Below are 23,171 nucleotides of genomic sequence, written 5' to 3'. Positions count from 1 at the left end.
GAGGTGTAATAGACAGCGAAGAGGGTTACCTCAGATTACAAAAGGATCTTGACCAGATGGGCCAATGGGCTGAGAAGTGGCAGATGGAGTTTAATTCAGATAAATGCAAGATGCTGCATTTTGGGAAAGCAAATCTTAGCAGGACTTATACACTTAATGGTAAGGTCCTAGGGAGTGTTGCTGAACAAAGAGACCTTGGAGTACAGGTTCATAGCTCCTTGAAAGTGGAGTTGCAGGTAGATAGGACAGTGAAAGCGGCGTTTGGTACTCTTTCCTTTATTGGTCAGAGTATTGAGTACAGGAGTTGGGAGGTCATGTTACGGCTGTACAGGACATTGGAATATTGCGTGCAATTCTGGTCTCCTTCCTTTCGGAAAGATGTTGTGAAACGTGAAAGGCTTCAGAAAAGCTTTACAAGAATGTTGCTAGAGTTGGAAGATTTGAGCTATGGGGAGAGGCTGAACAGGCTGGGGCTGTTTTCCCTGGTGTGTCAAAGGCGGAGGGGTGACCTTATAGAGATTTACAAAATTATGAGGGACATGGTTAGGATAAATAGACAAAGTCTTTTCCCTGGGATCAGAGAGTCCAGAACTAGAGGGCATAAGTTTCGGGTGAGAAGGAAAAGATATAAAAGAGACCTAAGAGTAAGTGTATGGAATAACAACATTTAAGAGGCATTTGGATGGGTATATGAATAGGAAGGGTTTGAATGGATATGGGACGGGTGTTGGCAGGTGGGCCTAGATTGGGTTGGATATCTGGTCGGCGTGGACAGGTTGGACCGAAGGGTCTGTTTCCATGCTGTATATCTCAATGACTCTATGACTCTAGATTATAACCAGGCACTTGATAAATTCCAGTTAATCAGACAGAGCCAACATGCTTTTGTGAAAAAGAAAGCATATTTAACCAATCTCCTGGAATGGTTTGAGGAAGTAACATATTCTGGGCATAAAGGGTACTGGTTGTCGTAATGTACTTCGATTTCTAGAAGGCATATGGTAACAAACCACAAAAGATACTGTGGACAATTAAAGTTCAAGGTGAGGGGGGTATCATATTAGCATGAGTAGAGCATTATCTGGCTAACAGGAAACAGAAATTAATCATAAAGAGGTATTTTTCAAGCTGGCAAGATGCAATGAGTGGTGTGCCACTGGGTTTGAAATGCTAATTGAATGTTATCATTTACCACAAAGGAAACCGAATACGATAGAAGGGAGGTTATGTTCCATTTTTACAGGGCACTGGCGAGATCACACCTGGAGTACTGTGTACAGAACTTGTTACCTTGTTTAACGAAAGACAGATGTGTACGTGTTGGAGGCTGTTTAGACAATGCTAGCTAGACGAATACTTTCAATGATTCTGGATTAGTGGTGCTGGAACTGCGGTGCTCTTCCAGCACCACTAATCCAGAATCTGGTGTCCAGCATCTGCAGTCATTGTTTTTACCTAAGACCTTCAGTGAGTAAGGTGCCTTATGAAAAAAGATTAGACAGGTTAAGCATGTATCTGAAGTTTAAGGGAATAGAGACAACTTGATTTAAACATACAAATCCTGAAGAATCTTGACTGAGTAACACGTCCAGTGATGGGAGAAAAAAAAAATTATCAGGGTAACCATCTCAAGGAGATTAGGTAAAATATCTTCTTAGAGGGTCATATAAGTGTTATTGAAGTAGTGATGGAAGTAAAGTCACAAAATATTAAGGCAGAGATCAGTTGATTCTTGTTAAGAAAGGGGTTGAAAGGTTATCAAGGGTTCAAAAATGTTTATCGAGACGTTGCTGGAACTGGATTTTTCCAATTAAGGATATGCTGGGACTTTTTCCACTGTAGCAGAAGAGGTTGCAGGGTGACCTTATAGAGGTTGATAAATTCATGAGTGCATAGATAAGGTGAGTAGCAAAGGTCTTTTCTCTCGGGTATGGGAGTTCAAAACTAGAGGGCATAGGTTTAAAGTAGAGGAGAAAGACTGAAAAAGGACCTGAGGGATAACTCTCTTCCCCCCTCCCCCCTTCCCCCCCCCCCACAGTGTGGCTCATGTGTGGAATTAACTGCCAAAGTAGTGGGTACAGAGTTAACAATAGAAATTGCTGGAAAAGCTCAGCAGGTCTGGCTGCATCCATGGATAGAAATCAGAGTTAATGTTCTGGGTCGAATGACCCTTCCTTAGAATATTCACCTGACCCGAAACATTAACTGATGTTTCGCCACAGATGCTGCCAGACCTGCTGAGCTTTTCCAACAATTTCTATTTTTACCTCTAATTTACAGCATCTGCAGCTCTTTCGGTTTTTATTTGGCAGATGCAGGTACAGTTACAGCATTTGGAAAGGTTTAGAGGGAAAAGAGCCCAATGCAGTCAAGTGGGAATAATTTAGTTTGGGAGACTTGGTCGGCATGGACAAGTTGGACTGAAGGATATGTTTCCGTGCTGCATGACTCCATCCTATTGAATAGCAGAATAGGCCTGAAAGCCTTCATGGGCAGAAGTGGGTACTGCAGATGCTGGAGATTAGAGTCAAGATTAGAGTGGTGCTGGAAAACCACAGCAGGTCAGGAAGCAGGAGATGCAGGAAAAATCGATGTTTTGGGCAAAAGCCCTTGAACAGGAATCCTGAAAGCCTTAATGACCTATTCCTGCTTCTGATTCACGTTCAAAGTTGTCAAGAGAACATACAGAATCTGAGAAGAGGTATAAATAACTTGAAATAAACTGGGCCAATGTAAACATGGGCATTTTGACAGGAGAATAAAAATAGCAGAATGCTACTTAAATGGAGAGAAATTTCAGAACCTAGATATAGGGGAAATTAGGTGACCTGGTGCATGACTCACAAAATAGTTATTTGCAGATAGGACAAGTGATTAGGAAGGTGAATGGAATACTGCTGTTCATTGCAAAGAGAAATGATTTCTAAGAGCTGGAAAATTTTACTGTACTTGCACAGAGCCTTGGTGAGACTATATCCAGAGTATTGTGCACAATTATGAACTCCTTATTTAGAAAAGAATATAACTATTTTAGCAGCAGTTCAGAGAAGATTAATTCAACTTATTCCTAGGAATGAAGCACTTAACACAAAGTTAGATTGGACAGGTTGGGTCATTAGGAGAAAGTGAGGACTGCAGATCCTGGAGATCAGAGCTGAAAATGTGTTGCTGGAAAAGCGCAGGTCAGGCAGCATCCAAGGAGCAGGAGAATCGACGTTTCGGGCATGAGCCCTTCTTCAGGTTGGGTCATTACCCAATAGAAGAACATGAGGTGATATCGAAATATACAAAACTCTGAGGGGGCTTGACAAGGTGGATTCGGAGGATGATGATTCCCCTATTGGAGACATGAGGAGGAAACGATTTAAAAATAAGAGAATGTGTTTTTGGGATGGAAAGGAGGAAAAACTGTTTCACTCAAAAGGGTCATCGGTCTATGAAATTCTTTTTCTGAGAAAATAATGAAGACATTTAATTTATATATTTTTGTTTGAAAAGAGCAACAAGCATTGGGGGTGGAGAAAGTGAACTGGAGATCACAACCTGATTAACTAAGATGTTATTGAATGACAGAGCAGGCTTGAACAGCTGTATACCTACTACTGCTTCTTAAATGTAGGCTTCTATGCACTATCACCTGCAAGTTCCATTCCAAGCCATACACCAGCCCATCTTGGAACACGATTGGCATATTTACAATCTGTGTCAAAATCCTAGAACTCACATCCACAGTGTTCTCAAGGGCAATTAGGGATGAGCAAAAAATGCAGACCTTGCCAGTGATGTCAACATCTTAGAAAATAACAAAAAGGAATGTAACAGTCTTGGAGCTTAGTAGGACTACAGGAGATTAGAGATAGGATAGCATGAAGCAATAAAACAAATTGCAAACAAAGACAGGAATTTTTAAGTGGAGGCACCCTGCAAAACCAGGAGACAATTTAGGTCAGTCAGAATTTGGGTGATTGGGAGCATGGAAACAGGCAGCAGAGTGGGAGATTCCAGAGGATCCCACGATGCTACAGTGAAGATCATTGTATCAATGATAGGTACATGTTTCTGTGATATCAATTAAGCGCTGAGCTAAGAGTTTCAGAGGCCATGATGTAACCATCTTACATGTAGAAAATCAAATCGTCAAAACTTTAATCTTTCTATGCATAAAGTTAGACAAATAGAGATAATTACAACTCTCTGCTGTATAAAAATTAAAAACACATTCATGGTTGGAAACATAAATGACATGGGCTCTTGTCAGCCAATCTAAGTATTTTCCACTTTTGATCAAATTTGCATTCTTCAGTTAGCCATGTTGGTGGGCGGCACGGTAGCACAGTGGTTAGCACTGCTGCCTTCACAGCGCCAGAGACCCGGGTTCAATTCCCACCTCAGGCGACTGACTGTGTGGAGTTTGCACATTCTCCCAGTGTCTGTATGTGTTTCCTCCGGGTGCTCCAGTTTCCTCCGACAGTCCAAAAATGTGCAGGTTAGGTGAATTGACCATGCTAAATTGCCCGTAGTGTTAGGTGAAGGGCAAATGTAAGGATCTGGGTGGGTTGGGCTTCGGCTGGTTGGTGTGGACTTGTTGGGCTGAACGGCCTGTTTCCACACTAAGTTACCTAAGTTATCTAATCTAATCATAAAAAAAAGGATCTTTTCAAAATGAGGTGCATTAGACAAAGTTTAACAGATTATTGGAGATTTTTAAGAGATCAAACAATTTTGAAACAATGAAATGTGCAAATTACCTATATGGCCATCTATAATAAAATGTCATAACATTCAAATGGACTGCAATGACCTCATTATTCAGATTATATTTGAATTTTATATATGAACCATCTCTTGCTTACATATGATAATTGATCCTCAAAATAGCTTAATTTTAAAAATTATCACCTTTTAGTCATACAATCAGGTATAATGCCGGTTGCTGCCCAAAATAGCTATTGAGAAAATGTATTAATGCTCACAGAAAAACACAAGTACAAGCTAAGACTAAATTGAAAGTACTTTCGAAATACCAGTGACCACACTACCCCAGAAATACATGTGCTACTAATCTGAAACCCAAAGTCTTCAGCACAAAATTTGCTTAGTTTTGTTGTTGCATCCAAACAATAGTGTAATAAACAAGGAAAATCTCTCAATTCAAAAAAAAATGGAGTACAGGAACATGTGCATTTGTAACAAGGTCCTTAAGTAAACACCACCATTCAAAAGAACTACAGAATCTCTGATCAACTCCATGCTTGCTTTCTTACAGATAGAAAAATCAAAGTAGAAGATGCCAAAAATACTCAAAATATTTTGAAGCATCTGTGAAGAGTGAAATAATTAACATTTCAGGTTGATGACCTTTCATCACACCTGAAAGATCATATGAAGGATTGAAATGCGAATTCTTTCTCTCTCCATAGATATTGCCTGACTTGCTGAGTACGTTCTGCATTTTCTGCTTTTATTAGAGTTCCAGCGTCCAAAGTATGTTGTGCTACTATAAAAATGTTACATTGAATTCGTGTAAGATCAAAGATATACAGTTGCAGCATTGCGCACTATTTTGGATTGCTTTAATGGAAATAATACAAAATCTAAAATTATGATCTTTCACATCCCTTGCTTCTTATTACAGTAAACAATGCACACCACGTTCCACAAATTAAATTTGCATTTCATTCTTTAAACGTATGTTGTCTAATAGCCTATCACTAGCCACATTTAGAAAAATAGACATCGACATGTTGCAAATTGATTTTTGTTAATTGTTGGCCTTACCCTCAACACCCTTTTTATACAAAAGAGTAGAAGTTGCATATATTTTGCATCCTGTAGCAAAAATGACAACAAGATAACCTTGTTTGGCAATCAAAATCCTATTGACCAACATTTTTTTATGTCGGTCTTTCACAACCGATTAAAGTGTGCGCTTCTCGCCAAAGAAAATTAAACAGAAATCACTTGACATGATCACTTACCAGTATGCTATATTAGTACATTAGATTTAACAATTCCTAATTAACACAGGAGTTTTTATCCTGCTGTATTTTCCCCTTTTTTTGAGAATCATATAAGATGACCAACACCCATGTCAGAGTCACAACATATTCCTATTGCACCAAATCAGATTTGCTGTTGGACTGGATGTTTTCTGCTCTTTATTAATTCTCAATCACTGGATTAGCTCATTGTGGAGTATTCAAAACTGCAGTGTTTAACTGCAGTATTTAAAAGTGTTATTTTTAACAAGGAAGTTTCTTCAGTAGAAATCACTGAAGATTTCTACTGCAGACTGATATCCAGTAGCGCTTGCTGGAAAGTGCAAATGTCACTGCATTATTTGAAGATGAAAGTGGATTCAGCTACAACATCCTTCATAGCTGAATCATCTTCCGATACCCACACATGAAATTGACCCTTTTGCATAAGGTGTCAGAGTGCTGCAGGTGCAACTATGGCAACTACATCATGAATTATATTTTCCAGAAAGGTCTGTTTAAAATTAATGGTGAATCCTCCCCTACTGATTTTCAAGAGGTTCAAGCTTTTATACGAGGGATCAGTTTCAAAATGCATTTTTCCTGCTTACACTAAAAATATTTTTCATATTCTCATGCACAAATAGAAAATATTACTAGAAGAATTCCTGAAAATTACAACTCCTTTTTAATTTTCCTACCATATTTAGGTCTACTTTAGATAAACTGCCAATTTTATGAAGAAATACATTATAAAATATATTTGATTTTGCAAGATGTTGATGGCATCTGGCAGGGGATATACTCAGAATTCAGCTTTCAACCAGGACCAGTTGCTGACAAGCTACTCATTTCAATACTTAATATATACAACAAATGCCAGAACGCAGAGGAACAGAGGGCAAAATCTCAGAATAAGGGTCACATATTTAAATCAGAGGTATGGAGACATTTCATCTCTTAGGATAGTGAATTTGTGAAATGTTTTACTGCAGAAGGCTGTTGACTAGGTTAAGTATATTCAAGGCTAACAGACAGATTTTTAATCAGGAAAGGAATAAAGTTTTGCTGGGAAAGGCAAGAAAGTGAAGTTCAGTATTTTCATTAGCTGTGATCTCACTGAATGACAGAGCACACTTGATGGGCTGAATGGCCTACTTTTAATCCTACCTCTTATGGTCTTTGAAAATGCATTCGTATGCATTATAAATGCAACAGTATTTGGTTCAAAATGTCTGTAAAACTAAAATCTCCATACTTCGGAATTGCAGAATTAGAATCAGACTTTAATGCATACATAAAATAGCAGGACAACTATGTGCAGTAAACTTTGAGTTTAGAAACTAATAGAATTTTAGTCCCACATAATTACGATGTGAAAGGCCAAAACAAAATTCTGCAACACAGCCCAATTAAATGGTCAGCCCCGATAGTTCCCATACTTATGCTGCACTGACATGCCAATGAGTTTCTGAACTTAATGCATTCATTCCTGATGCACATATTAGCTTGGCAGCAGGGTGAAAGCATACCTCAAATTTCATGCTGGGTAAATTACAAAATATTAATGTCGATCTAAAACAAATGACAATCTAAGTGGGAATTTCTTTTTAATCTATACGAAACAGAATGGCTGATAGAAGCACTTCATTTACACACTGTTTAGTTTGCGTAAAACAGCAACTTATGATTGCCATGAAATAAACAACATGGCAGACACAAATTTGTATTTAAATCCAAAAGCAGAATCTTTTTAAACTCTTAAAAAAGATCCACAATTGAAAAAATATTTCTCACAGATGGGAATATTTCATAAATGCAAATTAACTCAAGTTATTGAAAAATGCTCTGCTGCTAAGTCCTTTGAAATGAGAAGAGGGGATAAAAGTCTGTATGTTTCAAAATGCATCATGGTTTAAAAAGATTCAGATGTTCTACATCAACAGTACTCGATTTAACAATTAAATACAACTGATTCTTGTTGTTCAGCACTAAGTTTTATTGATTTATTGCTCCATTTTAGTATTTTATGTACTGTAACACTAACATGCATCGTACAAAATACTACTGATCGAGAAACTAGACTTTATTGAATCTTAAAATGCATTTTGGAAGTCCAAATTCAGCAAGCATTCACACGTCCATTTAAAAACTCAACAGGAGCCTCCAGCTATCCCTGCAGCCATGGAACATCAGAACAGAAACCTCAATCACAATAAATTTGCACCAAACTAAATAGATTAGCCCTACAATGTGTGCGCTGTGAAAACAAAAGAAAAATCACCCCATGTCCCAAATAAAACACTATTTTTTCACTATTTCAAGATGTTTAAATGATAAAGCTTGTAGTAGACATCAATTTACTTTAGTCTTATCTTAGGTGCATTTTCAAATGAAATGGTGAATTATAAATGTATATCAACAAAATAATTAAAATCAAGGGAACTTGCATAAAACACTTACACTATGAAAAGCCTGCATTTTCTTCAAAGACAAGCATCCAAGTGTGATAGATAGATTGCTGTAGAATTGCCAGTTCCTTTTAAACGAGTGAGTCATTATAGTGTCGACGCGATGCATCAGCCTACATTCCCATTGACATCATCACTGCTGACTTTGCTGCAGGAGCAACTATGGCAACCACATCTTGCACAGAGAGACAGAAGCCTCTAATTGCTTTAGCAACTTCCTAGAGCTTCAGCCACTGAACTTCACATCTCTGAATAGGCAATAAAATTCAATCTTAATATGGTGTACAGTGTCTTTCCATGCAGTAGATATCTATGAAAGATCTACTTTTCTAATTACAGAATAGTACTGATCAGCACTGGGACTCATAAATACCATTCTTCTGACATTCATTTATACACGGTACTTGAAAAGAAGATTTGTAATATCAGCCGGCAAAACACCAGAACGAGCATTGTATGAATTAACCTTTCAAATGATGTAATTGCAATCTTAAGTATTCTGTTTTGTTACCTTTTGCTCCTGATTGTTAAACTTAGCCCAAGCTTGGCTTCTCCTCTTTTCCACTGATTAGCAAGTAAATGCACCAATACTTCAATAATTACAAATAGGATAGGGTTAGCTCACGTTTGGGAGGGTAGCTTTAAAATTCTAAACAAAAATTGTTATACTCATTAATTTTAATATGTTCAAGCTCAATTGTAATTCCTGGTTAATTAAAAATTGGGTAAAATCTAAACAAATGTGTGTCAGAATAAAGTGTTGTATGAGTATCCATATCATGTAATCATCAGCAACGTGGACATAAAAGATCAGACACATTCTGTTCACAGAACCTTCAGCACAAAAGAGAGCCATTTGGCCAATGCCTGTGCTGTTACTACCTCCACGCTATACTAGACTAACTCATCCCCTTTAATATTATGCACTGTACTTCAGAAGCAATATTATAAGCATATAAAATTATTCGCAACACTTATCGTATTGTATTTGCACAAAGGAAAATAAGCACTATGAGAATTCACCTTGTATTTATGCCTCCTTGTTATCGGGTCACCAACCACAAGTACTCTTACGCTGTTAAACCTCAAGTTTTATATTACGTTTTGTGCAATTAGTATGCAGTTTGATGTCGCAGATGTACATGTAGATCTATAAAATAAGATATATTGGCATATTAAGAATGGTTTTTCATTAACATTCACACTAATTTGTTAACAGTTTAGAGAGAATCAGGAGATTTAGAAATGTATATGATTATGAGTTTTGTTGAGTTTAATCACTGTGTTATGCAAAGCACTTGTTGGACTGTGGCTACTTGTTAGTAGTTTACGTACCTGTGCAGCGTCCGATAATGTGTTCACAAGTAGTGATTTTGGCCTACTCAGCATGTTCATACACATTTCAACATTTTTCTAACAAGACCAAAATTATTTCGACTGGTTGGTGATTTGGTCACAAGAGGGCATGAACACGGGGATGAGTTTTAAATGTATAAAGAAATGGTACACTACACAAAAATAATTAAAGTGAAGGATGCAACACAAGCTAATCATCATTTACAAAGAGCAGCCTGACAGAGACAGATGGAGATATGGGAAAGGAATGGATGAGGGAAGTTCTATCTTGCATGGAGGAAGCCCTAACATTCGCACAGTTTTTATTCCTATTTTAAAATCCCTTTGTAGCTATGCCCCTCCTATATTGCAATTTCCTTCAGCCCTCAAGATAGACGCACTGCTTTAATCTGCCCTCCTAGCAGATTGTTGTCTGCGCAAGACTAAATCACTTATATAAAAGTAAACTTACCACTGACCTTGGTGCCACATAAATTCAACCATGTTTTAAGTCAAGAGTTGAAAGTTATCTTTACAAGCAATACTTGTTTGAGAATTTGCATATTGTGAAACCTGCACAGCCAGACACACTGCAAAAAAAAACCTGCAAAAAAAAAATCACTAATAAAAGTTCAGTGTAAATTACAAAACAGGCACTTTCAAACTATGAACACTTCCCAATTATGAACAATGGTCAGCTTTCAATGGCACCAGCCTTTAAAACTCCTCATGGCTTACTACAATGCTCCTTAAACATCAGAGCAAAGAAAATGGAAGTATGTTCTACAATTTAATGATTGTGCTTGGTTCACTATCTCAATGTTGTATTCCTGCGCTGTTCCCATATCCCTTTATATCTTGAGTGCCAGGAAATCTATTTCTTTTATAATTATATTTCGTAACTTGACCTTCTCAGCTTTTCATGCTAGTGAAAGCGACAAGTTCATTCACTGAATGAAGAAATTTCTCTTCATTTTAGTCCTAAATGCCCTACCACATACTCTAAGATATGTACTTGATCTCCATCCTTGCATCTAGTTTGTCCAGCCCTGGGAAGATCAGTAAAGTTCAACCTCTCCTCATATGAAAATTCTGCCATTCCAGGAGTCTGATGATTTTTCACTGTATCTGCTCTATGGCAGTACATAATTTATTAGGGCCTTACCAAGGCCCTAGACAACTGCATTAAGATTTCTTTGCTCTTGTACTCAGACTCTCAGAGAGATAGAGATGTACAGCACGGAAACAGACCCTTCGGTCCAAGCCGTCCATGCCGACCAGATATCCCAACCCAATCTAGTCCCACCTGCCATCACCTGGCCAAACCCTTCCTATTCATATACCCATCCAAATGCCTCTTAAATGTTGCAATTGTACCAGCCTCCACCACTTCCTCTGCCAGTTCATTCCATACACGTACCACCCTCTGCATGAAAAAGTTGCCCCTTAGGTCTCTTTTATATCTTTCCCCTCTCGCCCCAAATCTATGCCCGCTTGTTCTGGATTCCCTCTCCCCAGGGAAGAGACTTTGTCTATTTATTCTATCCATGCTCCTCATGATTTTATAAACCTCTAAGGTCACCCCTCAGCATTTGACACTCCAGAGAAAACAGCCCTAGCCTATACAACCTCTCCCTATAGCTCAAAGCCTCCAACCCTGGCAACATCCTTGTAGATCTTTTCTGAACCGTTTCAAGTTTCACAGCATCTTTCCGATAGGAAGGAGACCAGAATTGCACGCAATATTCCAATTGGTCCAACATTCCATCTGCCTTTCTAATTGATGGCTACACTTGAACCTAGTTTTGTACAAAGTCAAACATCAGGTCCATTGTACAGAAATATTTGCCAAAGTATAACAATTTAATAATACTTTTGCCAATCTGTTTTTCCTACTGAAGTGGACAACTTTACCCAGAATACGGAATCTTCACAGATGTATCCACCCAGCCTGTCTTAATTACCTCTTTACATCGTTCTCACCACTCAAACCTACCTAGTTTGCATTGTCGACAAACTTGGAAATATCCAGCATCAATTTGGATCAGGAGTTTGATGTATATTGTGAATACCTTGAGCCCCCAAACACCCCTGCAGTACCCCACTATTCATCACCTTCTGCTCTGCAACAGAGACACTTAGTCGTACTGTTTTGTCAGGTAACCATGCTTTTAAATCATATAATGCCTGCAATCCCATGTGCTTCAATTTTGCACATCAACCTCAATGTGAGGCTGCATCAAAAACTTTATGAAAATCCAAAAACACTACATCGATCAGTTCTCTCTGATCTATTCTATGGCTCATGTTAATAAGCTTGGACAGAAATTTGAAGTTAGATTCACAAGATATTAAAAACAACTTATTACTAGGGTCATCTTTTAAAAATGCATATATTATGGCAAATCAGAGTGTAGAAATGGAGATATAATGAGAATAATTATTAAAACCCCCTAGTCAGACATTATTTGAAGCTGTAATAACTTAAGGCTGCAAATCAAAGATAGGATATTAAGGCAATGGAAATTAAACAAAGATTAAACACGAGACTGTCTAGCATGAAGGTGTAAAAATCGGAAGCAAACTCACAATTAAGGCTATTTTCTTTAGAACAAAAATATTGCATGGGAATTTGATACATGTATTGATGACTTCAAATAGGTGATAGAGAATGGATGCGAACACTTGTGGAAATTTCCATGCCCAGAGCTTTTAGAAGGGTGAACAGGAAACCCAATTGGGCAGGTGGCAAAAATTCAGTTACCCAACCACGAGTTAAATATTTTTTTATTAATTCTCAGATATTTTTCTAACCAACTTGTTCAGCAATGTTATTACACACCACTGGAGCAAGTTGGACTTGAACCAAGACCACCTATTTCAGTGTTAGAGACACTCCCACTGCTCCACAAGAGCCTTTTTAAAATAAATTTAACCTGTTTTTCTAATGAACCTGCTCAGATATTATACACCTACAGAGCAAGTGGGAGTTGAATCTAGGTTTCTGTCTAGAGGTAGGTTCACTACCACTGTGCCACAAGATTGTGTTGCATGGACTATCACTCTCAGATAGATCAGCTTTTCTGACCTTCATGGTCAGGAAACTGTTTTGCTTTCATTACTAGGTTATAAACACTTATTAGCACCGCAGCTTACTACAATTACATTCACAAGCACAGTCCTGTGTGATCACAAATCTCAAGTATAGCTGAATGGACTTCTTCCTCCAAGTTCTATTGAGTAAAAACTTCAGTTACTTAGCTCTATCATAAACAAAGCATTTCTTTGAACAGTGTTAGCAATGAAGTCTTTCTGTATTGATCAACTCATAAGAAGTCTCAGTCATATGCAATCTAGCTTGTTGTTCAATGCTTGCACTGTTTGGGGTGAAGCCTGACCAGGCCATCCAACCTACCAAGCAAGGCAGTCACACTGGTTGCCGCTAGCGGATCTAACCCGAGGATGCAAATAGGAGTGAACTTGAAAGAGAGCTCAATTCAAATGACCATTTATTATGGCTGTACCTTGTCCCATTCAAGTCTTTGGTGGAAAGCTCTAAGTTGCGATGAAATGTAGTTGAGCTGGGGATCTGAGTGTGTTGTATCTCCTTTCATATCTTAGTGAACATTGGCAGATGTGACAGAGGCAGTACCACTCTGGTGCCAATAGTGCCACACTGATAACTGCAATGAAATGACAAACATCAATTGCACATGAAGCATCTGATAGAAGTACTTGGCACACAACCTCCTGTACAAGTCCCCTGCAGTAACCTTATAATACTGAGAGGCATAGGAGCGTGAAGCATTAATTCGATAGTGGCACTTTTCTTGCCAGGGTATATTATTCATCTCATGGCACCAGAGCCAATTTCATTTGAGCTGCCCACTCACGCCAACTTCTGCTGTAATCTCTCTCCATCTGAAATGGTCTTTTGTACTACACACAAGGAAAAAACTTGCTTTCCCCCAAGGTCTTTACGCTTCAGTTGAACCTTTAGGCAGGCATCACTAAAGCATACTGCCACGTTTTGCTTGGAACCTGATATCTTCTGACGTGGGTAGAGTTAATGAGCAAAGGTTGAAATGTAGAAACAGAACCTTGGAGCAGAAATTTGCAATCTGACACTTTGAGCCTGCTTTGCCATTTAAATGTGATCCTTTACCTCAATTCCATGTTCCCATTTTCTCCACATATTTCTCAATGCCTTTACAATCTAACAATTTACCTCTCTCTGTCCCCCAGGTGGTACTCGTGAGTTCCAGAGGCTAAAGTCCAGGAGACGTTTTACATTTGACACTTGGATACTAGAGCTTGGAAGATGCTGGAGGGCTTCAGAATCTCTGACATTTTACCCACACATGCATCAGTAACATGCTGAGAAGAATACAATTACATAAGAAACCTAACCAGCAACCATGCAGAAGTCTCTGATGCTCTAAGATCTACCTCCACAAATCTTAAAAAAAAACACCCAATTCCAATATGAGGTGATTGGAAGAAAGCGGGATAGATCCACAATGACATTTCAGAGATTCGGAACAGAGAAAAGTAGCTTTTATACAGAGTTGTGATGCTGTGGAGTGCAACCATAGAATTAGCAATTTAAAATAGGCTGTAAAGTTGAACACTTCATTTATTTTTCTGCCTTTGTATTCTACATTTTGGTTTAGTTATCCATATTTTTGGATGGCACAAGAGAATGGTGACTCTATTCAATGCATTTTCACTAATTTTGTAACAAAATACACATGGTAATAAGTAAATAAAACAGACAGATTGATTTAAGAATGGGGTGCAGAGATGGAAAAGATAGTATATGTAAACAAGGCAGATATATAGGGCTGGAACTAAGTTTCATGGACAGAACTACTAGTCTAATGGAAAATGAACAACAATGGGACAGTTAGCAAGTTTGCAATTTCTACATAATTCCAGTTAATCTCTCAGAGCAAAAACACGAATTGTATATTAAGTAGAAAGGGTGATTCACCAGATGGTAAGAATTTTTTTAGGTAGGGAAAGGAAGGACGACAGAGAAATTATGATTCAGTGAATCAGAAGAACTGTGGGGTCTACCAAAGTAGCTGGAATTCACTGCACTGCAAACCACAGCTGTTATTTCTGAACGCCCATAAACAATATTCTCATATCATTGCACATGTATTGTAAATTTAACATATTGAAATGTTACATTCCCATGGTGTAGAAAATGAAGTGTCACAAACAAGCATGCTCTGCATATTTCACAAATAATCTCACGCTTGAATCATTAGCTCTGCTCACAATGTTTACTGTATATAAAAGCAATTTTTTTCCTTTGTCACCTTAAAGGGTACATTTTTGTGTAATGTACATAGTCTTGTTCATCAATAGTTACTACACAGAATGAGAAAAGTTACAATTAACAAAAGGAGAAAAAAAAGCAGAGAAATAAGTGTTACAGGGTTACTGATAGGAACAATACACTGCTGTTACAAAGAAACATGAACATTTCTCGACTATTCAAGTTAATGCTGAAATCAGCAATCCTACGCTAACAGGTGAAAATGTCTAGTTTTGGTTGAAATATACTCAATATAGGATAAAAAGTTCACTTAATTGAAGAAATATCTGTTCATATAATCACCTTGATCACACATGCTTCTTGGCAAATTAACTATTTTACTGAAGTATACAGGCGCGTTGGTAAGTCATTTGTTAATCCATTTTAGGTATATTAATTGAGATATAGAGGTTCACCAGCGCATGCAACAAATTCTTTAAAAAGTGCCACAGGACTTTTCTTTCACATTTACTTGAACAGAAAGTCCAGGAGACTTGGAAAACTGTAAAAACCAGCTTGGAAAATATCCAGATGATTAAGAGCTGCAAAAATTGTTCAAGACCAAAGAGCAGAAGAAGAACACAGACAAAACAAAGCTGCCAAGGGACATGCGGGATCATACCAGGTTGGCAATGGCAGATTTGCTAAATTACAACGTTGCATTAAATTTTCCTTTGAAGATGACAAAATAACAGCGGCACAATGAAAAATAAAGGATCAAGTAAAGGATCATGCTTGATTTATGCTTAAAAAAGGTAACCAAAGAAAAGATGCTTGAAATATTCTCCAGTCCTGATAGTTTCTAATACAGAGTGTTCAAACTGGATAAGCACAATTTATTTGGAACGATGTCACTGTCTTAGAAAATAGCAAGCATTTTAAAATGGGAGAGCAAATCCATGTAACAGCAGACCTGCTAATCTAATACTTTGTGGAGAAGATATTAGATATTCTAATTTGGGACTGAATGACTCATTTATTCATGTGCGTTCTGCCTGAAGATTTGTACTTAGTTCATTGTCTACTGATGTTTTATCCCCATCTATTTTCTAGGCAATGCTTCTCATTGATTGTTTGCAATTGCTTCCCAATGTCACAGGTTGGGCGGTGAGGTAACATCTCAGTTCTAGGGAGCAGCCAGTAGGTGTAAATGTGTTATTTTCTGGTTGGTAAAATGTATTGTACAGTATGCTACAGGATTGGGACTGGGACCTCAACTGTTTACTATTTTGACTTAGATGCAGTGACAGAAAGCATGGTTGCTAACTTTCCAACCTTGACAGGAAATTTAAGTTGTGAAATGAACATAAGATTATCCAAAGATTTGCTCAGTTAAGTTAGTGAACAAAGATGTAGCTGTTGGAGCATAATATGCAAAATGTTTGAAATGTCTATTTTGACAGAAGAATTACAAAAAGACTTTAATTGGAGATTGCAGAGCTCCGAGGTGCAGATGAATCTGGCTGTCATAGTGCATGAATCCCAAAAGGTTAGTTTGTGGATACAACAAATAATTAGGAAAGCTAATAGAATGTTATAATTTATGGCAAGAAAAATTTAATATAAAAGTAGGGAATCTATGCTTCAGTTATATATGGCACTAGTGAAACCATACATGGATTACTGTGCACCATTGGTTATCTATTTAAAATGTATTGGAGACAGTTCAGAGAAGACTTAAAAGGATAATATCTGGAAAGGGTGGCTTGTCTTATGAGGAACAGTTAGGTTTGCTGGAGTTTAGAAGAGCGAGAGGTGACTTGATTGAAACATATTGAACAGAATCTTACAGAAGTCTGATGGATATTGGATGTGATGAGGTTTGTAGCAGAATCAGAGGGGAAGCCCAGCAAGGCCCATCTCAACAGCAGGAGCATCTTGTACCATCTTTGAAGCTTTTGACAAGCTGTAAAGTCAGTTTTGGGTAATGGAGCTGAACGTTGCCAAATAAGGCAGAATATTGTTTGTTAATAACCTTGTTAATGGCCTAATTCGCCATTCGATTTCCTATCTTACTAAATACTCGAAACAAGCTTAATGTTGAGAAATCCTGACATAGAAGTCAGAGTAGGTACCTGGTGAAGTCACCAGCTACACACGTCCCACATCCACAGATATGTGCCAACTTTTAACAACTTTTATGGCTGATCTCCAATCCACTTACAGGATGCTTCTGTACTTCAATGATGTAGCTCAGGTATGTTGCAAACCATTAGATAGATAAATCCCCAAGGCCTGATGGGATCTGTTCCAGGATACTGAGGGAAGCAAGGGAGGAGATTCTGGATAACATCGAAAAGAACTACAGATGCTGTAAGTCAGAAACAAAAACAGAAATTACAGGAAAAGCTCAGTAGATATGGCAGCATCTGTGGAGAGAAATGAGAGTTCATGTTTTGGGTCAAGTGACACTTGCTCAGAACTATTCTAAGGGAAGGTCACTGGACCCAAAATGTTAATTCTGCTTTCTCTCCACAGATGCTGCTGTACTTGCTGAGCTTTTCCAGCAATTTCTGCTTTTTTGGGGGAGGGGACTGCTGGAGCCTTGACAGATATTTTTGTATCCTCTTTAGCCACAGGCGAGGTTCCTTAAGGATGGCAAAATAGACAAAGTTGTTGTCTTGTTTAAGAAGGTCAACAGGGATAAAACAAGAAATTGTCAGCCAGCGAATAGTAGGGTAACGATTTGAGAAGATTCTCAGTTACAGAATTTCTTCTCTCATTTGGAAAAGAATGGACATATTAGGGATAGTCAGCATGACTTTGGGTGAGGGAGGTCTTCCTCATAAATTTGATTTTTTTTGAGCAAACGATGATGATGATTGATGAAAGTAGGGCAGTGGATGTTGTCTACATGGCGTTTACTAAAAAATTTGACAAGGTCCCGCATAGTGGGCTGGTCCAGAAGTTTAATCACATGGGACACAGTGAGTTGTTAAGCTGGCTTGGTCATAGAAGACAGACGGTAGTTGTGGAGTGGTGATTTTTTTGTCTAGAGGTCTGCGACCAGTGGTGTTCAACAACGATTAGTGCCAGGACATCTGTTGTTTCTAGTTTGTAAATCTGGGTGGTCTGACTAGTAAATTTGCAGATGACATGAAAATGGAGGTTGTGGATAGTGAGGAAGCTTATCAAAGGATACAGCGGGATATAGATTAGTTGGAAAGTTGGGTGGAGAAATGGCAGATGCAGTTTAATCCAGTCAATGGGAGGTGATGTATTTTTGGAGGTCAAATGAAAGAGGAAAGTATATAGTAAATGGCAGGACTCTTAACAGCACTGATATGGAAAGAGATCTTGGCCCTGAAAGTGGAAACACAAACGGATAAGGTGGTAAAGGAGGCATAAGGCATTCTTGCCTTCATTGTTCAGGGACTGAATATAAAAGTCTGCACATCATGTTGCAGCTGTATAAAAGTTTAGTTAAGCCACATTTGGAGCACAGTGCGCCATTCTGGTCAAAGAGTCAGAGGTGCATAGCATGGAAACAGACCCTTTGGTCCAACCCGTCCGTGCCAACCAGATATCCCAACCCAATCTAGCCCCATTTGCCAGCACTTAGCCCATTTCCCTCCAAACCCTTCCTATTCATATATACTGAAAATGTGTTGCTGGAAAAGCGCAGCAGGTCAGGCAGCATCCAGGGAACAGGAGAATCGACGTTTCGGGCATAAGCCCTTCTTCAGGCTTATGCCCGAAACGTCGATTCTCCTGTTCCCTGGATGCTGCCTGACCTGCTGCGCTTTTCCAGCAACACATTTTCAGCTCTGATCTCCAGCATCTGCAGACCTCACTTTCTCCTTCCTATTCATATACCCTTCCAAATGGCTTTTAAATGTTTCAATTGTACTAGCCTCCACCACTTCCTCTGGCAGCTCATTCCATACACATACCACCCTCTGCGTGAAAAAGTTGCCTCTTGGATCCCTTTTGTATCTTTCCCGTCTCATCCTAAACCCATGCCTTCTAGTTCTGGACACCCCCCCCTTAGGGAAAAGACGTTGTCTATTTATCCTATCCATGCCCCTCATGATTTTATAAACCTCTAAGGTCACTCCTCAGCCTCCGATGTTCCAAAGAAAACAGCCCCAGCCTATTCAGCCTCTCTCTATAGCTCAAATCCTCTAACCCTGGCAACATCCTTGTTAATCTTTTCTGAACCCTTTCAAGTTTCCCAACATCCTTCTGATAGGAAGGAGACCAGAATACAATATTCCAATAGTGGCCTAACCAATTTCCGGCACAGCCGCAACATGACCTCCCAACTCCTGTACTCTATACTCTGACTAAAGGAAAGCATACCAAATGCGTTCTTCATTATCCTACCTACACTGCCCTCTTAAGTGTCAAGTAAACCTGCATGCTATTCCTAAGACAGTCCTGAACCATTGTGCTTCAGATTCTGAAGTCTTTACCATTTTAGAAAATGGCCTCTGTTCTTCCTACCAAAGTGCATAACCTCTCACTTTCCCACATTCCATCTGCCACTTCTTTGCCCACTCTCTCAGCCTGTCCAAGTCTTTCTGCAGCCTCCCCACTTCCTCAACACAACCTATTCGCCAGCTATCTTTGTGCCACTTGCAAACATAGCAACAATGCCCTCAGATTTTTGTCCAGATCATTAATATATGATTATGAATATTTGTAATTTCAACACTGATCCCTGCAAAACTAGAATGAGGAGGCTTTGGTGATGGTGCAAAAAAGGTTTTCCAGGATGTTGTCTGGATTTGCTATGAGAGATTGGACAAACCTGGATTGTTTTTACAAGCATGTCAGAGGCAGAGGGAGGGGGCGACCTGATAGAAGCATATGAAATCATGAGAGGCATGGACAGGGTGAATAGTTGGAGTCTGTGACTCAGGTGGAAATATCAAATACTAGGATGAGCAGGTTTAAAAAGTGAGTGGAAGAGTAAGGTTTAAAGGAGTTTAAAGTTTAAATGTGCAAGGCAAGTTTTTTTTTTAATTCAAGAGTGTGGTAGATGATTGGAATACACTGTCAAGGGAAGTGTAGAAGCAGATACAAAATCAACATTTAAGCAGCATTTGGTCAGACACATGAGCAGACAGGGAATAGAGGCATATGGACAAAGTGCAAGCAGTTGGGATTAGTTCAAAATGGCAACATGGTCAGCTCACAAGTGTGGGCCATACAGCCTGTTCCTGTGCTTCATTGTTGTATGTTCTAATTTATTGCTCTTGCTCTCCATGTTTTTACTAATAAAGTCTAAATTATGCTAGGATGTTTTATTGTGTTTTGAACCTGTCCTGCCCACCTTCAATGATTTATGCATGTATACACACAGAACATTCCATTCTTGCATTCAATTTAGAATTGTACCCTCATTTTATATCATCTCTTCAACATTCTTCTGACCAAAATGAACCTTTTCACATTTCTTTGTATTAAATTGCTTTTGTCACCAGTCCACCTGTACCAGTAACGCATGCTCTTTTTATGTTCTAAACTATCTTCTCAGTACACAATTCTTTCAAGTTTCATATCTGCTACAAATCTTGAAACAGCATTCTGTACTGAGGTCATTCGTGTATTCCAAGAAGAGCAAACGTCACATTAACCCCTGGGTAAATTTACGACAATCGTTTCTTCCCATCCAAAAAATATCGAATGAGCATCAATCTTTGATTCCTGTCATTCAACCAACATTGTACCCATTTGCTTTTGTTTCTTTTATCCTATTATTCAAATGTGAAAAACAATTTCTTAACTGATAGGTACTCATTTGGTGTAGCTCCCCAAAATATGCTTGGCAAGGAAAACTAGACTTTGTAGTTAGTGGCAAAGTGTTATCCACTGGCCACTGTAAAAACTGCAGTCTTGCATTCTTCATAGGCTGTAGTAGCCCAAATAGTCGAGCCATCAAGGAGATGACGGGGGATACCTAATAGCGAGATGCAAACCTGGGATGCCATGCCCATATTGATGCTATGTGCTAAAGACAAAACCCTTGAAGTTGGCCTTTAACTCATTAACAGATCTACAATGACTTTACGGAGTCTCTCGTGTATTTTTAATTTCAGGCTCCCCCAGTGGCTCCTCTCTCATTCTGCCTTGCTCTTTTCTCAAATACAGGCAGGTCTGAGGAGCTGTAAGTGCCATTTTGAGGGGCAGAATGATTAAGTAGCACTCAGCTTTCTTATATAAGCATTCTCTACCATTTGTCTCTACAGAATTCAGTTTAGTCATTCAACATTTATTACGGGCTTGTTTGCAAATCCTACATTTCTGACAGTGTTTTATATGTTCATTTTCAAATAATAGAACTGTAGATGCTGAAGATCAGAAACAAAAATGCTGCCAGATCTATCGAGTATCCCCAACAATTTGTTTTTGAACTAGAAAATGAATCTTTCTCCCTACTCCTTCCTCCCCAAACGAGCACCATCACTGTTGACTCCTTCAGAGCCTTTTCAGAGGCAATGCAACTTCCAGATTTAAACACAGATTCAAAAGCATCAAGCATCTCAACATTCACTAGTATTGGAACTGTAAGGTCCATCCAGTCAGTCTCTGTAAGATGACCCCTCTCTTTGTAATTAGAAAGGATTGTTAGTGGAGTTGAACTTTGGCTATTTGCATTTGACATCAGCTGCATGGGCTGAAGGAAATTTCCAGTCTTGGAGAAATGACTGAATTAATTTCTGAGCCAAACAAGAATGATAATGTGTTATTTATTTATTGAACAATTGAAAAAGAGAAAGACCAGTAAATAAGGAGTTCAGAGAGCTACCTCAAATAGATACTAGGATCAGCTTATTAACTATTACAATGTTATTTCAGTAACTAAGTCCACAAGATAAGTCATAAAAGTGAAGTCCTGCTGATGCTGGAAATCTGACAAAAACATATCTGACAGCATCTGCGGAAAGAGACAAAAAAACTGCTGATGCTGGAATCCAAAATAGACAGGCAGGAGGCTGGAAGAACACAGAAAGCCAGGCCGTATCAGGGGGTGGAGAAGTCAACATTTCCGGTATAACTCTTCCTCAGGAGTAATACCCGAAATGTTGACTTCTCCCCCTCCTAAATGCTGCCTGGCTTGCTGTGTTCTTCTAGCCTCCTGCTCGTCTAGTATCTGTGGAAAGAGCAATAGAGTTATGTTCTACGTCCAATGAGTCTTTTCCAGATGAGACAACATAGGAATGTGGAAGCATATTTCTCATTAGCAACCATTCAGCATTTACCTTCCTCTTGGCTGACCATAAACCCCTTTGTTTGCCTCGCCTTTTCCCCTCTCTTTCTCTGCATCAGCACCATCAATTCTACTCCCTCACCCCATCCCCATTTTTTGCAAAATATCACTATTTCCCAGATGTTTTCAGTTCTGACTGAAAACGTCACTGAATTCAAAACACTAACTCTTGATTTTTCTCTATAGGTTCTGCCAGACCTGCTAAGTTTCTCCAGCACGAGTCGTCCTACCATGGAAGGAAATAACTAAAAGATTTGATAAGTCAGAAATGGAAGATAATCATACAGAAAGGAAAACTAAATGCTGAAAAAACAGATTAGCTTGATTTGACAATGTATTCCACACAGGAATTTAAAAACTCCAAGGCTATTTCACCAACCTGACAAACTCAGGCAATGGGAGGTATTTCCCTACATCTAAAGTTTTGACACTAAAACCGAATAATACATTAAGCTGAATTCAGTCAGCAAATTGAAATATATACTGCTAATTATAAAGTTGTTGGATTGTTATTTTGGTAACTGTGTTCTCTTCAATGTAGAAACCATTGGAATATTCATTTGGATGCAGTTATATGGTCCCATTTGTTCCTTACTCTCAAACATCTACAGGTATGAATGACTGAATTACATCTGCTTTTAGGAGACTACAACTAATGACGTAATTGCATCCAATTGCAATAGTCTGTCTGATAAGAAGGGTGCATTGTTCAGACCAACATGAATAATTTTCACAGATTTTCACTGTTACATTCTTTTATAGTAACACTGCAGAAGGTCAAACTTGAAACAAAAAGATTCATTTCAGAAATAAAAATAACAGATGCGACTAATGAAGGTGGCAGA

General features: G+C 38.6%; 1 protein-coding gene across 7 annotated transcripts in view; it reads right to left on the bottom strand.

Annotated features, from left to right (window-relative positions):
- The window catches only part of pam (peptidylglycine alpha-amidating monooxygenase), a 228,796-nt gene that overhangs the window by 196,131 nt on the left and 9,494 nt on the right, over nucleotides 1–23,171 (bottom strand). Inside the window, exon 2 of one of the 7 annotated variants that reach the window (XM_043709995.1) lies at nucleotides 9,473–9,599. The exons of 5 other annotated variants lie outside the window; for them this stretch is intronic. The gene's annotated coding sequence lies outside the window, so the exon portion shown is untranslated. Of the gene's footprint in view, nucleotides 1–8,441; nucleotides 8,539–9,472; nucleotides 9,600–23,171 lie in introns of those variants that run through there. One more of the 7 variants, XM_043710003.1, reaches the window with a different exon arrangement.

This window comes from Chiloscyllium plagiosum, chromosome 2, assembly GCF_004010195.1.
Source record: "Chiloscyllium plagiosum isolate BGI_BamShark_2017 chromosome 2, ASM401019v2, whole genome shotgun sequence".
NCBI classification, from domain to species: Eukaryota; Metazoa; Chordata; class Chondrichthyes; order Orectolobiformes; family Hemiscylliidae; genus Chiloscyllium; species Chiloscyllium plagiosum.
This window is presented reverse-complemented; position numbering and strand designations above follow the sequence as displayed.